Source organism: Sus scrofa, chromosome 5 (genome assembly GCF_000003025.6).
Source record: "Sus scrofa isolate TJ Tabasco breed Duroc chromosome 5, Sscrofa11.1, whole genome shotgun sequence".
NCBI classification, from domain to species: domain Eukaryota; kingdom Metazoa; phylum Chordata; class Mammalia; order Artiodactyla; family Suidae; genus Sus; species Sus scrofa.
In genome coordinates, this window is record NC_010447.5 from 86129020 (window position 1) to 86142552 (window position 13533).

General features: G+C 42.5%; 1 long non-coding RNA gene and 1 other non-coding gene across 38 annotated transcripts in view; both read right to left on the bottom strand.

The window, feature by feature from the left end:
- LOC100514051 overlaps positions 1-13533 on the bottom strand; it is a 145952-nt gene that overhangs the window by 34725 nt on the left and 97694 nt on the right. The window lies entirely within an intron of this gene.
- MIR135-2 (microRNA 135-2) lies at positions 12166-12265 on the bottom strand. The gene has a single exon (NR_038483.1). It is a non-coding gene; the product is annotated as a microRNA 135-2 (primary transcript).

Below are 13533 nucleotides of genomic sequence, written 5' to 3' on the forward strand. Positions count from 1 at the left end.
CTTTCTAGGCAGTCAGCCCCTTAACAAACATGCTCTCTCCTTGAGTGGGCATGAGAACCTGATGGGAGAGGCCGCCTTATGGAATTTTACCCAAGTCAAAAGTTGGATCAAGGTTGTAAATAGAGGTCCTAGTTGTAGCCCGGGTGTCCTCGTGGATGAATGAAAACTGTGCAATATTTATAAAATTCATACTAACTGAATAGACTTGGGAAAATGAGCTTGGAACCAAAAAGCCCTTCCCTGGCCAGTCTGGTTAATGTAAACACTGTCCGATCATCATGGCCACCTGGAAATACCTAATCTCCCAAAGGATGCACTGGTGTCCAAAACTGAAGAAATTTTCCATCATAGGTGGTTTTTTTTTTTAAATCCTCTGTTTCAATGATAAGAATATAAAAGTACGCAATTCTCTACACAAATGACAAGGAGATAAAAGGCTGAATATGATATGAAGTTCATATCTTATTATGCATTACATTTTAATTAGAGGGAGTGCTAAGTTAATAATGCGAAATTTTTGTGTAGGAACTGCTCCTATTATCAGTAAAAATACAACGCTGAAACAAAATTAGAGAAAAGGAAATATCACACCTTTGTTTCTAAAGAATTTGCATGAAGCTCTGAGAGAGCAAATAATGAGGAATGAAAGGCGTCTTTGTTATTCAGCAATTTCTATGATCTGCCAGAATGTCAAATAATCCATTTAATCAATCAGAAATTAAAGAATGTGGCAAACCTCCGGGTAGTTTGAGATTACAGCTGTGCAAAGGACTTCAACTATAGCATGAATCTATGTCACAATAGCAATTACTTAATGACTTGTTTTTCTATAACCTTGCTGATGTAGAAATACAATTTAGGTTTCATGTTAATTGCAGCTTCTCTCCTGTTTGAATCTTGTGTACTTGATTTGAGGCTGTTTACATACAATCGTTCAACGTGTGCGTTAATGAATCTCACTTTTATAGGGAAACGCCATCTATTAAAAAGAAACCCTTGCTATGTTTTAGCCCAAAATTTAATGATAACCTTCAAATCTTTCTTACAACGTGGTAAGCACAAGCTTTGGAGGGGATTTGAGGATTTTGAAAACATGAAACATTCTGATAACCCAGGATGGGCAAATCACTCCTTCACTTATTCAGTGAATGTTGAGTTCCTTCTCTATACGAGGCCCTCTGCCAAGGGCCTGAGGGGAAGAGGATCAAGGCCAGAACCAGTCCTTTCTTTCATGGAGCCGAAGTTACAGGTGGGACGGAGACCCCTCATTACTTATACAATGAAGGGTTAATTATAAACGGAGTCAAAACTCCTGAAAAAAAGACCATTTTTTTCTGGGAATATGGAACAGAGGCACCTGACCTGGACTGGGAAGCTGTGGGAGGGGGAGAGTCTGAAGGGTGAAGAGATGTCCCTTCCTGGAAAGACAGACACGGAGCCGTCAACGAGGCCGCCTTCAGATGGAGGCAGCCAGCCCAGCCGCGAGTGTAAAGAGGTGGAAAGCACGGACAGAACCCAGGGACAGAGGGACGCGAGGAGAGGGGCGTGCGGCGAGGCTGGGGGTGGACGGGGAGCCAGGGCCCAGATCCTATAGTACCTTGGAGGGCATGGTGGTGACTCTGGCCTTTATTCTAACAGTTTGGGAAACACAGAAAAGGTTTTAAGACGGAGAGGATGGTGACGTGTCAGTTTGGAACTGGATTGTTTGTTTTCGCTTTTTAGGGCCACAGCCACTGCATATGGAAGGTCCCAAGCTAGGGGTCTAATCGGAGCTGTAGCTGCAAGCCTACACCGAAGCTGCAAGCCTACACCGAAGCCACAGCAACGCCAGATCCAAGCTGCCTCCACGACCCACATTGCAGCTCAGGGCAACACTGGATCCTTAACCCAGTGAGCAAGGCCAGGGATTGAACCTGCATCCTCACGGATGCTAGTCGGGTTCATTACTGCTGAGCACAGCCGCAACGGGAATTCCCAGTTTTGAATTTGAAGAGCTATGTCAGGCTGCACCTTGAGACTAGAGACCCAGGGAGGGTGCAGGACAGCTTGGAAGTGCCATGCTGTTGCAGTCGTCCTGGCATTTTGACCTCGGGTTGTTAGCAGTGGGGTCAGAGGAAAGGTGATGGATTGAAGTGATACATAGAAACTATAACTTGACATTAGAAATGGGGTAGGAACTATACCAGGGATTATTCCTGAATTTCTGCTTTATGCAGTGGGTATAATTTGAAGAGGGGAGAAACTGTGAAGGAGGCCCAGGTTTAGGGAGAGAGAGAATGAATTTGTTTTGAACGTGTTGCAAGTGATATACCTTTGAAATGTCCTGTGGAGATGTCTACAGTTAAGTATATGGATTTGGAACCAGAAGAGTGATAGCAGAAGAGGTTATAAAGCCATCGGCCTAAAGAAGCTTACCCAGGGAGAGAAGAGAAAGACTCAGGTCCAAATTTTGAGTAGCTTCATATTAAAGTTTTGGACACAGAAGAAAAAGCCAACAACGATAACAACAACAAAAAATGGGAGCCATAGCCAGAGAGAGAAAAGGGAATAGAAAATAGAAAATTGTTGTGTCAACAGATGAGAATATATATATATATATATTTTTGTATTTTCTAGGGCCGCACCCGTGGCCTATGGAGGTTCCCAGGCTAGGGGTCTAATCGGAGCTGCTGCCACCAGCATACGCCAGAGCCACAGCAACGCGGGATCCGAGCCGCGTCTGTGACCTACACCATAGCTCACGGCAATGCCGGATCTTTAACCCACTGGGCGAGGCCAGGGATTGTACCCGCAACCTCATGGTTCCTAGTCAGATTCATTAACCACTGAACCACGACGGGAACTCACAGAATATCTATGTTTAAAAGGCTCTGATGAACAGGGTAGTTGGCTATGGAGTCAGCAGTAAAATGAGAACTGAACCAGTTGCTTAGATTCAGCTACGTGGAGGTTATTGGTGACCTTTAAGAAGAGCTGTTTAAGGATATGAGTCATGGATGGGTTATGAGCATATTGTAGAGAACTGAGAGGAAGTCGGAGAAGGAAAAGGGAGAAGGTGATTATATCACAACATTGATTTCCATTTGTCTAACATTTACTACGTTCCAGGCACTACTTTAAATCGTAACTCATTTAGCTCTTACAACACCCCAAAAGAAACACCCTATCATTTTACTAGTCCTCCACAGAGAGGTTAAATAACTCGTCCAAGGTCACACACAATGATCATTCTTTGAAAAAGTTCTGTACATGAAGGAGAAGAGAGATTTATTTGGGAAAGTAGCTGGAGGGGTTGACTTTAAAAGTAGCTTAGAGGTTTGTTTTTGCAGGGATAGGAAAATGTCCTTTTTATCCCCTCAAAGGAACGGAGCTACGGCTCCCATCTGATCCCCACGAGGAGAAGGAGGTGTGTGTCCCAGTCACGGTTCAGCAGATCCAAGGAGGATCGGGACGGGAAGTGCTTTGTGTAAAAATGTATCACATTTAGACTAAGAATTCCTTTGAATTTTACTTTTACATCTGTGCGACAGAAAGCACTTCTTCTTCTCCAGGAGTGGAAGTCAGAGAAGACAGTGGCAGATTGATGGCGCTAGTTTTACAGTTTTTGGGAAGTGGTGGCCTCCCACCTCTGAAAGCAGGCGTCAGTGTCGCCTCTCTAGGATGCCTTTCCTGATCCCTCCAACACTCCTGAACCCTGGGCATTCCTTTTCACAGCCCTCATTCCACTCTGACCACTTGCTCCGTCTGCGTGTTCCACCCGCACCATGAGTCCCCCCACCCAGCACTGTGGCTGCCTTGCTCTTGGCAGCATCCCGTCCCCTGGCCTAGGGCTTGGCCTATGAATCAGTGGGTGAACTTAAAATCGCCAGGTTAAATTTCAAGTGTAATTACATTTCTGCCATTTTTGTGTCCATTTCCAACCTAATAACCCCTAGATGCTACATCTCCAAAGTGCTGTATTTCACCAAAGCGTTTCTGTTCATGAATCGCTAGAGCTGAGCCTCAAAATCACCTGGAGTCAGGATGGAAACTATCCCAGATTACAGATGAGGAACTTGGGTCAGGAGAGCAAGTGACCTTCACATGCTCACACGTCTAGCCAGGGGCAGAGCTGAGCCTTCTGATTGTAATTCTACTGTTGAATGTGCCATCCATCATTGGGCACTGTACCCGGTGACCTCAGAAAGCTTCTGTGGATTGCAAAAGGATGGCTGAGTCACTATGAAATACCTACTCCACCACCCCCTTTTATTCTTGATGCCACCTGCCCTAGTAGAATTAGGATACAGATCTTCCTCCACTGTGCTGTCTAACAAGGAAGTGGGGAAGGGTCTGGAAAGCCTTCCCGAGGGACCCAGTGATCTGTGGCCCTGTGCTTCCCTCATGGGAGGCAGGGAGCTTACTGCTCAGGTACCCAGAGGACAGGCACCCTGATAGGGCCTGCCCTGCCTTTTCTCGCATCACTTTTTGAGCAAGAGTTATGGGAAAATATTGGCAACAACAGCCTGAAAGCAGTACCTGGGAGGCAGAGGGTGTGGGGCGATTGGGGTTCACGAATCTTCCTTTTCCTGGGCAGGTTCCACCCTTAGGGATGTGTATGGGGGGATGGGGCTGGGCACTCACTCCAAACTCAACCCTCCGAGGAGAAGTGAGGATAGGGGGTCCTATTGTATCACAGAGTATGGGTTTGGAACTGAGACACATTCTCTTAACAACCGGGGCATCTAGCATGAGTCATGCCCTGGGTTTGAGGACAGACACCAGGGATGCAATGAGAGGAGGCGAAAAGCAGCCCAGTGACTCACCATCTCACAGACCTTCAGTTTCTATAACTGGAAAAAAAAATGAGGACAATAACTTCCTGGTGAGATGGCCGAGGATTAATCGAGATGCTACACATAAACAACATCGCCTGAAACAGGCTGTTGGTGGATTATTGCTTTTTTTTTTTTTCTTAGTTCCTGTGCACCTTGGAAGGGAAGATGGTGTGGAGATGGAGTGAGAGCGAATGAGGCTTTGGATATCTTAAGAAAAGTTTATTTTCTACACTTGAGAAGGTATAGCTGTTGACACATACTGGAAGTCCATTGGCTTTAAAGATCTAGATTTGATAAAATGAGGAAAATATTTATTGGAATTATTTCCTACAACATAAGGAAGAAGTGGCCATAACCAAGGCACATATATTCAAAGTAAAAAACAGAATTTTCCAAATCATGTGTGTTATTTGTGCAAAGCCTGGTTTCTTTCAGGTGAGCCTCACAACTTTCGGCCCATGAAGTTAAAATAAATGTGTGCTCTACTACATATAAAATAGATAACAACGACCTACTGTATAGCACAGGGAAATTTACTCAATACTGTATACTAACCTACATGGGGGAAGAATTTGAAAACGGATGGAGGGGTGTGTGTGTGTGTGTGTGTGTGTGTGTGTGTGTGTGTGTTAGGAGCTCCTGCTATGATGTAACAGTATCAGCAGCGTCTTGGGATTTACTTTGCTGTACACCTGAAATGAACACTTTTAAAGTCAACTGGATTCTAATAAAATTTTTAAAAATAAAATAAAATAAATGTATGCTTCTGAAACAAATAGAAATGCTTACATATACACGTCTAGCCCACACAGCTATGGTGAATGACAATTAAGTTCATGCATTCTGCTTCCCTTCGAGGTTTCTTGTGAATTTGAGCAATTTGTTTATTTTACTTGGGCTCTTACATTTTCTTTTTTTTTTTTTTTTTGCCTTTTCTTGGGCCACTCCCTCAGCATATGGGGGTTCCCAGGCTAGGGGTCCAATCGGAGCTGTAGCCACAGGCCTACACCAGAGCCACAGCAACTCGGGATCTGAGCCGCATCTGCAACCTACACCACAGCTCACGGCAACGCCGGATCGTTAACCCACTGAGCAAGGGCAGGGACCGAACCCGCAACCTCATGGTTCCTAGTCGGATTCGTTAACCATTGCACCACGACAGGAACTCCTCTTACATTTTCTTTAGAGACATTAATGCCGATCAGTAACAGAGCGTTCTCCATAAATAGTTTGGAATTTCAGATTTCCTGCATTTAGAGAGGAGGTACCCAGGTTAAGACACATGTTCATATATTAAGGTTTTTTTTTTTTTTTTTTTTTTTTAATCAGGACACAGTGTTCTATTTAAGCTATTAATTGATTCGTCCCTCAAGATCTTTTTAGAAATAAACAGAGCTCTGTTAATTATTCTTGTTTACCACGGATGTTAAGCACTGTTTGATCTTCTGCTATGACATTCTTGTAGCAAATCAATCCATGAATAAGGTAAGAACACCTTATCTGAAAAGAGATCTTATGAAGGCATACACATGTGAGAAAGAAAAAAAACAAAAACCAAAATACAGTATTGGTTTTGAGGATTTAAAAGGAAAGGCAAAATATAATTCCAAGTTTTCATTAGCCTACATTTCCCTAGAGAGAAAGAGGAGGTGTGTGTGTATATGTGAGAGAAATGTCTTCAAAGGCATATAGCTTTCTATAAATGTATGCATTCATTTGAATAGTCATTCCCACAGTGTCCAAACGACAATTTTGTGTTAGCTCAGAGGAGCACAAACCCTTTTCCTTTGGGAAGGAGACCGGTTATCTAATTGTTTTACTTCTATTCAAAGATTTGCAACAAATGCAACTAGTTTCTTGGTTGTCATTTTATGAAATAAAGAAGGCAAATGTGAAGAGGTCAGATTGTGCAAGAGAAAATAAGATAAACAGCATTCCAGAACAAGTTAATGTAGCAAGTGGAACAGGTAGTTCAGCTTAAAAGTTACATCCTACTCGCCAGAAATCTATCTAATCTCTCGACATCAAGAGAGACTCTTGTGGACATTTTGACATTAATTTCAACAAGGAACAGGTAGACACTGATCATTCAGAGGTAGCACGGTGTACTCTGATTCCTGTAAACTAACTCGCTGTTTTCACATATTTTCAGGTGCTGACCTGAGAGCCACCAGGCCCTAATCCCTCATGCCTAGCCTTGCTCGCAACCAATAGTTTGATTTTGGAACTTCCTTGCCTCTTATGTATAATAGAGGACTTGGAAAATACAGTTTCTGACTTGCTTCTATTTCTAAAAAATTTCTTTCCTCCTATATCTAGAATCAAAGTTCAAAATGTAAATAAGAATAGCACAATTGGACTTTGTCAGGAGGGATAAAAGAACCGGGAGAACAAGGGAATCTGGTTAACTTGGTTAGAAATCAACATGATACTGCCCCCCAAAAAGTCAAACAAAAATTTCTGACACTTTCCTTCTGTTGGAGTATGGACTGCTCTCCCTGGAAAGCAATTTGGTAACATAAATAAAGAGCCATAAAAATGCCCATTAACTTCTGACTCAGTAATTCCACAACAAAACATTTTTTCATAGGGAAGAATTTGTATAAAATTTGATGGGCAAAGATGCACACCATGCTATTACTTATAAGGGGGGGGGACACTGGAAAACATAAAGTGTTTTTTTTTGTTGTTTTTTTGTTTTTGGTCTTATGAGAAGATAATGCTTAAAGCATCGTTACTTCAAATGAGCAGAAATACAAGCAATTATTTGCTATTGTGATACATAATGTCAGCATCTAGACACAAAGATGCCAGGAAGTACCTGATGACTATTACCTCATTCAACAAATATTTGAATGTCTACAATGCACAGACTCTGGAGATAAAGCAGTAAACAAGAGACAGATCTATCCCCTCGCCTCCTGGAGCTTATATTCTAGTGAGGAAAGGCAACCAAGCGATCTTTAAAAATTAGGTAGACATGGAGTATATCAGATAAATGAAAGGTGTTACCTATGGCAAAAATGAATCAGGGTTAGGTGGTGGGAGTGTGGAGGAAGAGGGTACTTATTTTTTTTTTTAATTAAGGTATAGTTAAGTTACAATGTGTTAGTTTCAAGTGTACAAGAAAGTGATTCAGTTATCCACAGACTCATATATCTATATTATATATACATGGGACTGATTATTTGCTAGAGGTTAGTCACGTGACAGGTCTCACTGATAAGGAGACTTTTGAGAAGAGACTTGAAGCAATGAGAAGATGAGACAAGTAGGTGTCTAGGAAGAATATTCTAGGCAGAGGGAACAGCAATTTCAATGGCTCTGCACTAGAAGCGCATTTGGTTTACTTAGGGAACATGAAAAAAATCCGCGAGGGGTTGAACTAGAGGCGGGAGATGAAGTCAGAGAGAGGGGACAAATGCAGGCCTCATGGGGACTTGATGGTCACGGTTGGCACTTTGAACTTAATTCAGCAAGCAACTAAGTCATCATATTCACTGAGCCCTCTTTGCAATCTGATTTTGGATGAGCAATAAGTTGCTTGTATGTTCCCTTTTAAAACCTATTCCCAGAATATGTTTATATCTCTTGGCCAGGAAGCTCTATTTTGTAATGTCCAAATAAACATATGAAAGAGAAAAGAGCTAATGGAATGAAAGAATGAACCATGAGGGCCATAATATTATTACCTTAAACCAACCAATTCATTTTATATTCATCTGGATAAAGGTGAAAAGAGAGATGAGGAGGCCTGGACTAGCAGACAGTCCTATGTCTAGGGGCTCTTTGATGAAAGGTCTTGAAGAGAAGAGCCATCCAGTAAGTAGCATCATGAGAGATTGCTTCAAACCCTCTCCCACTCTACCCACTGACCCTCAGTGTTTCCAACCCAAGGAGAACTGGGTAAGTACAGGTTTGGGGCTACTCTCTCTGGAGTGGCTGCCCTTGGGAGATCTGATTTTAAGAATAGTTTAGAGATGGAAGACCTGAAGCTCACGACCAAGAGGGTCATGTTATTTTGGGCTCCCTGAGGTCCTGGGCTCTGTTCCCCTGTGTAGACTCCACTCTCACCTGGAGCTGCTGCTGAACCTCCCCATCAGTCATGCCTGACATGTGGATATGAGTGACTTTGGGTCATAAATGTAGGCAGGTGAGAGTGGGGGTGAGCATACGTCCACTCTCGCTCAGGCAAAGACAAGTGGGAGGTCCAGATTGGGACGAGAAAGATAAGTCTTTGCAAGGAACCATGGCTTCAGAGTTCCTGCAACTGTCCAAAGAATGACATAATTCTGAACTTGTTATTCCACCAAACAGGAAGTCTTATCATTCCATAGTGCTGCTTTAGGATTTGAATGTGGAAGACAACGCGTGGTTTTTTTGAAGCTGCCCAACCCAGATCCCATGGATATTACTGTCTATTGATTAAGGTAATTTTGTTGGTGAAACCTCTGATGATGTGAAACTTTTGATGAGGTTTTGGGAAGGAAAGAAAGTGAAAAGGATTGTTCTGTCCCGTATTTCACTCTCACCCTGTGCCGATGCCTGTGTCTCCTGCTTGTGGCATGACCACGGTCAGGTCTTTACTCATTTGTTTGTTGGGTGACATCGCTTTTTACGACAGCATTTTGTTCCACTGGGCAGTGATTGATACGCACTTTACAAAGGAATGCAGTGTGAGATCTGTTGCCACCCCATCTCCCTGAAAGGCCAGTGTCTAGTGACAGATTCAATATCTAGAGCTGCTGGAGGATGCTGGGTCCTTGTTGAAGGCAACCACTTTTGCACAAGCTGCCTCACAACTTCAGTAATATTGGAGCTTAGAGACAACCACGCAAGAAGAAAAGAGGGGAAAGATCGGACAAGTGTATGGCCATCCTTAAGATCACAGGCCTGCTGGCAGCCTAGACTTGTCTTCTCCCACATGGGTAAGAGCTAATTGCAGCCCACTGGGATTCAGCAGTAATTAATTAATCTGAGCAAGTGTGTCCGTTAAACTCTACTATCTGCTTCTAATGGCACTTGCCATGATATTTAGAAGTAAATACGTGCTCCAGGGTCGAACAGTTTGTATGCTGGAAAAATTTCCAAGAACTACTCACTTGAGCTTTTCATAAATTCCTTGATAAATTAATTTCTAAGTCCTTGACTCTTGCCCATGGAAATTTGGCTGATGTCCTAAATCCTGACACAGATCCGTCCCTGATTCTAGAGAACTTTCCTTGCTCTGAATCCCTACAGGAATTTTGTTTATGTCACTCATCACATTTCATCCGGAATGTCCTAGTAATATCTATCCTGCTCCAGAATTGAACTCTTGTAGTAGACCTTTAGCTGAGTATGCGTGTATGCCCTACTTTCCTCACCATACAGTCTATTTCTGATGGTGATAGGGCCTTTTACTTCTTTATTTCCCTCCCCACATCTTCTCCCTTCCTTTCTCTCCCATTAACTTATCCACTACTATTTGAATACGTACTAAGGGGGAGAGATGCTAATAGGATCTGGATATATATCTATATATATGGCTAAGAATATGGTTTGAAAAACAAATTCAATTAAAGAAGAACTCTGGATACAAATATGGTCTCACAGACTTTTACAGACTTTTACTTATACTCTGTTTTTTATAGCAATACATTTAAATTACTCTGTAATTTTTTTTTTTTTTGCCATTTCTTAGGCCGTTCCTGCGGCATATGGAGGTTCCCAGGCTAGGGGTCTAATCGGAGCTGTAGTCACCGGCCTACGCCAGAGCCATAGCAACGCGGGATCTGAGCCATGTCTGCAACCTACACCACAGCTCATGGCAACGCCAGATCCTTAACCCACTGAGCAAGGCCAGGGATTGAACCCGTAACCTCATGGTTCCCAGTCGGATTCATTAACCACTGAGCCATGACGGGAACTCTGTAAATTTTTTTTACTGTTTCGGCATTTGTGCAGTTGTGAAGTCCTTTTCCTTGCCCGCAATTATCCTATAGACTTTAGCGATAAAGTCGACTATAATTTCTGTATGTTTGAAAGTTAAACTAGCATCAAAAGTTACAACTAACACGACCCATTACCCCAAGCACACTGATATGCAAATAGAACAGAAAGGATCCAGTTCTCCTGGCACTACCAGTGGGCAGTTTCTAAGGAAAAGGCATCATTTATCTTTCTGGAGCAGCCCAGATATTTTCAGAGCGTAGGCTAAAATCCCGTTGTGTGGAGGAAATGGAGAGGCCAAAGATAAACAGAGTAAGTTTTATTGGAATTCTCATTGAAAAAAAAATTACAGAAAACCAGTAAAAATGAGTAGAGATCAATAGTCAATATTAAAACAGTCAAGCAAAAATAAACATACAGAAAACAGCAGAAGTGAAAATAGGTCAATCATCATTAAAACAGTTCAAGGGAAAAGAATTAAACTATTGATCCAACTGACGGATGTCAGCCACATATGGAAAGGAGGCAACTAGGCATTTTTTTTTTAGTTGCTTGCTTGTATTTTATTAGGCATTTTCTAGTATTTTCTCTCTTGAAGGGGCTGGTTTTAGACTAACATCTGAAGGGAGAGGGGGAGAAAAAGGAAGAGACAGGGAAGAGAGAGGGAAGGGGGAATAAGTAATATTTCATGAACTATTTTTTTAACATGCTAAGCGCTTTGTTAGGCATGGATATGCATTATTTCACTTAATTCTTACAATCTTCCCTTAGGGCGCATTACTTCTCCCCATTTTGAAGATAAAGAGGCTCACAGCGTCTAAATGACTTGCCCCTGGTCTCGAAGTTGGAGTGGCAGAGAGATGAGTAACCATCTCTGTTCCAAAGCCCCCCCTCTGCTCTGAGATGGGATTTTTCTCTGCCCCACCTGCAATGTGGAAAACACCTCCGTGGCTTCACGGCTCCGAGGAGGTGTGGCTCGAGCCCACTCAAGGATACCTTTTTTGGAGCTTGGGAGTAGAGCAATCTGGACCACATTTCCAAGAGGGTAAGTCTGATTTGACTATTTCTTCTTTGTTTCAGAAGAAAGACCACACGGGAGAAAGGAGGCCTGGCGTGACTAAAACGTGGGCCTCCTCGATGGGTGGGCTATAAATAGTTCCCCTAGAGCATGGTCGTTAATAGAAAATGGAGAAAATGTATGAGAGACAGACAGGTGCACACCCAGAAGTGCATGTAAATCAATGATTACAAAAATGAATCAACTCTTGGCACCTAGATTCTCTGGCTATCAAAATCTAAAAGTAAAGAAACAAACAGACACCACGCACGAAGCAAAGCTGTAGCTAAATCCATTCTCCAGCATGCTCCCAGCTCCACAGGCTAACGTGTTCTATCCTGATGGCCCCTTCTTGGTTGATGATTTTTCACAATGTATTTCATGGCTTCCATCCCTACATGAGACTTTATTACTATCACATAGGAATAAAAAGCCATAAAGCACTAGAGTGAATTTATCTTGGTCGGATGCAAAACTTATTTTCTTCACATGACTTCACAACCATTTCAAAGCTAACCAATCATTTCATGCTACATTAAGGAACATTTTAAACTACACATAAGTGACAGGAAGCACACTTAAATTGTGACATCACAAATTAACAAGATTTTATCCTTCAACAATGTTCTTAGCTACAGGGACCAGGAAACAAGACCAGAAGACACTCAGCAACACTCAACCACTGAATTCACCAAAAACAAAGGACACTGGGGAGAATTCCTGGAGAAAAGCTCATTACTTTGACACTGGACTTGGAAACACATGAGGAAAGACAGAAGACACACAAATCACTGATACACATTGAAACCAGGGGGACTATCTCCAGCCGCTGGTTTCAACTTTTTCCCTAGGAGGCGTTCTTATATGCCCACTGCCAGCTTCTAGACCTTTCACATTGGAGCAGATGGGGGGCTGGGAGGACTCATCACCGGCTTGCACTAAGTCAGCATTAAGCTTTCTACACCTAAATAACAAAAAAGAAAGAGAGAAAAAGAAGAAGACGGAAAAAACCTATTGCATGCTAAGGGTTCACACGTGCTAACTGCACATCCACAGACCTTCGTGGAGGCTGACACCGCCCCACCCCCATCTGCAGAAGCAAATCTCTAACTGTGCCAGAAACAAGGCTGCACGCTAAACCCCTGTGATCTAAGTACCTCCGGTCCAGAACCCGAGAACATTCTTTAAGCTGCATTAAAGTGACATTGCTCTTGGAATTTTTAATACACTTAAAAGTGGCCACACTGAAACCCCAGTCTCTGGGACCCCTGAGAACTCAAGGCCTGCCGTTTGCCTGGCTTTCAAAAAACAAACTTGGACTGCCTATTTACCGGTTCCTGAAAAAGCATCCCAGACTATTTAAAAACTGCCTTCTGTTTTTTGAAACATACTGTATTATTCAAATTCAAATAAGAGAAACAAAGCACTTGAGTTTCTTGTTAGGAGTGAGGTCTAGGCAAGCTTTTCCCACCTAGAAGTGACAAGAAAGAAAATCTTGCTTTATGGGACTCACAGAAAGGGGACTGGAAATAGTTAAGGGAAAGGAAGGGCAGACATAAATTCAATCATCATGCATGAAACATGCAAATGATTTAAGCCCTGCATTTGAAACTCTAGTTTATATTCATTAATCTCAGGTTGCACTTTTGAAGGAGGAAGACATGCTAATTGGGTCCAGATTAATGCACTCCCAAACCTCTCCAATTTGTTTTTAGGGGAGGGTTAAAT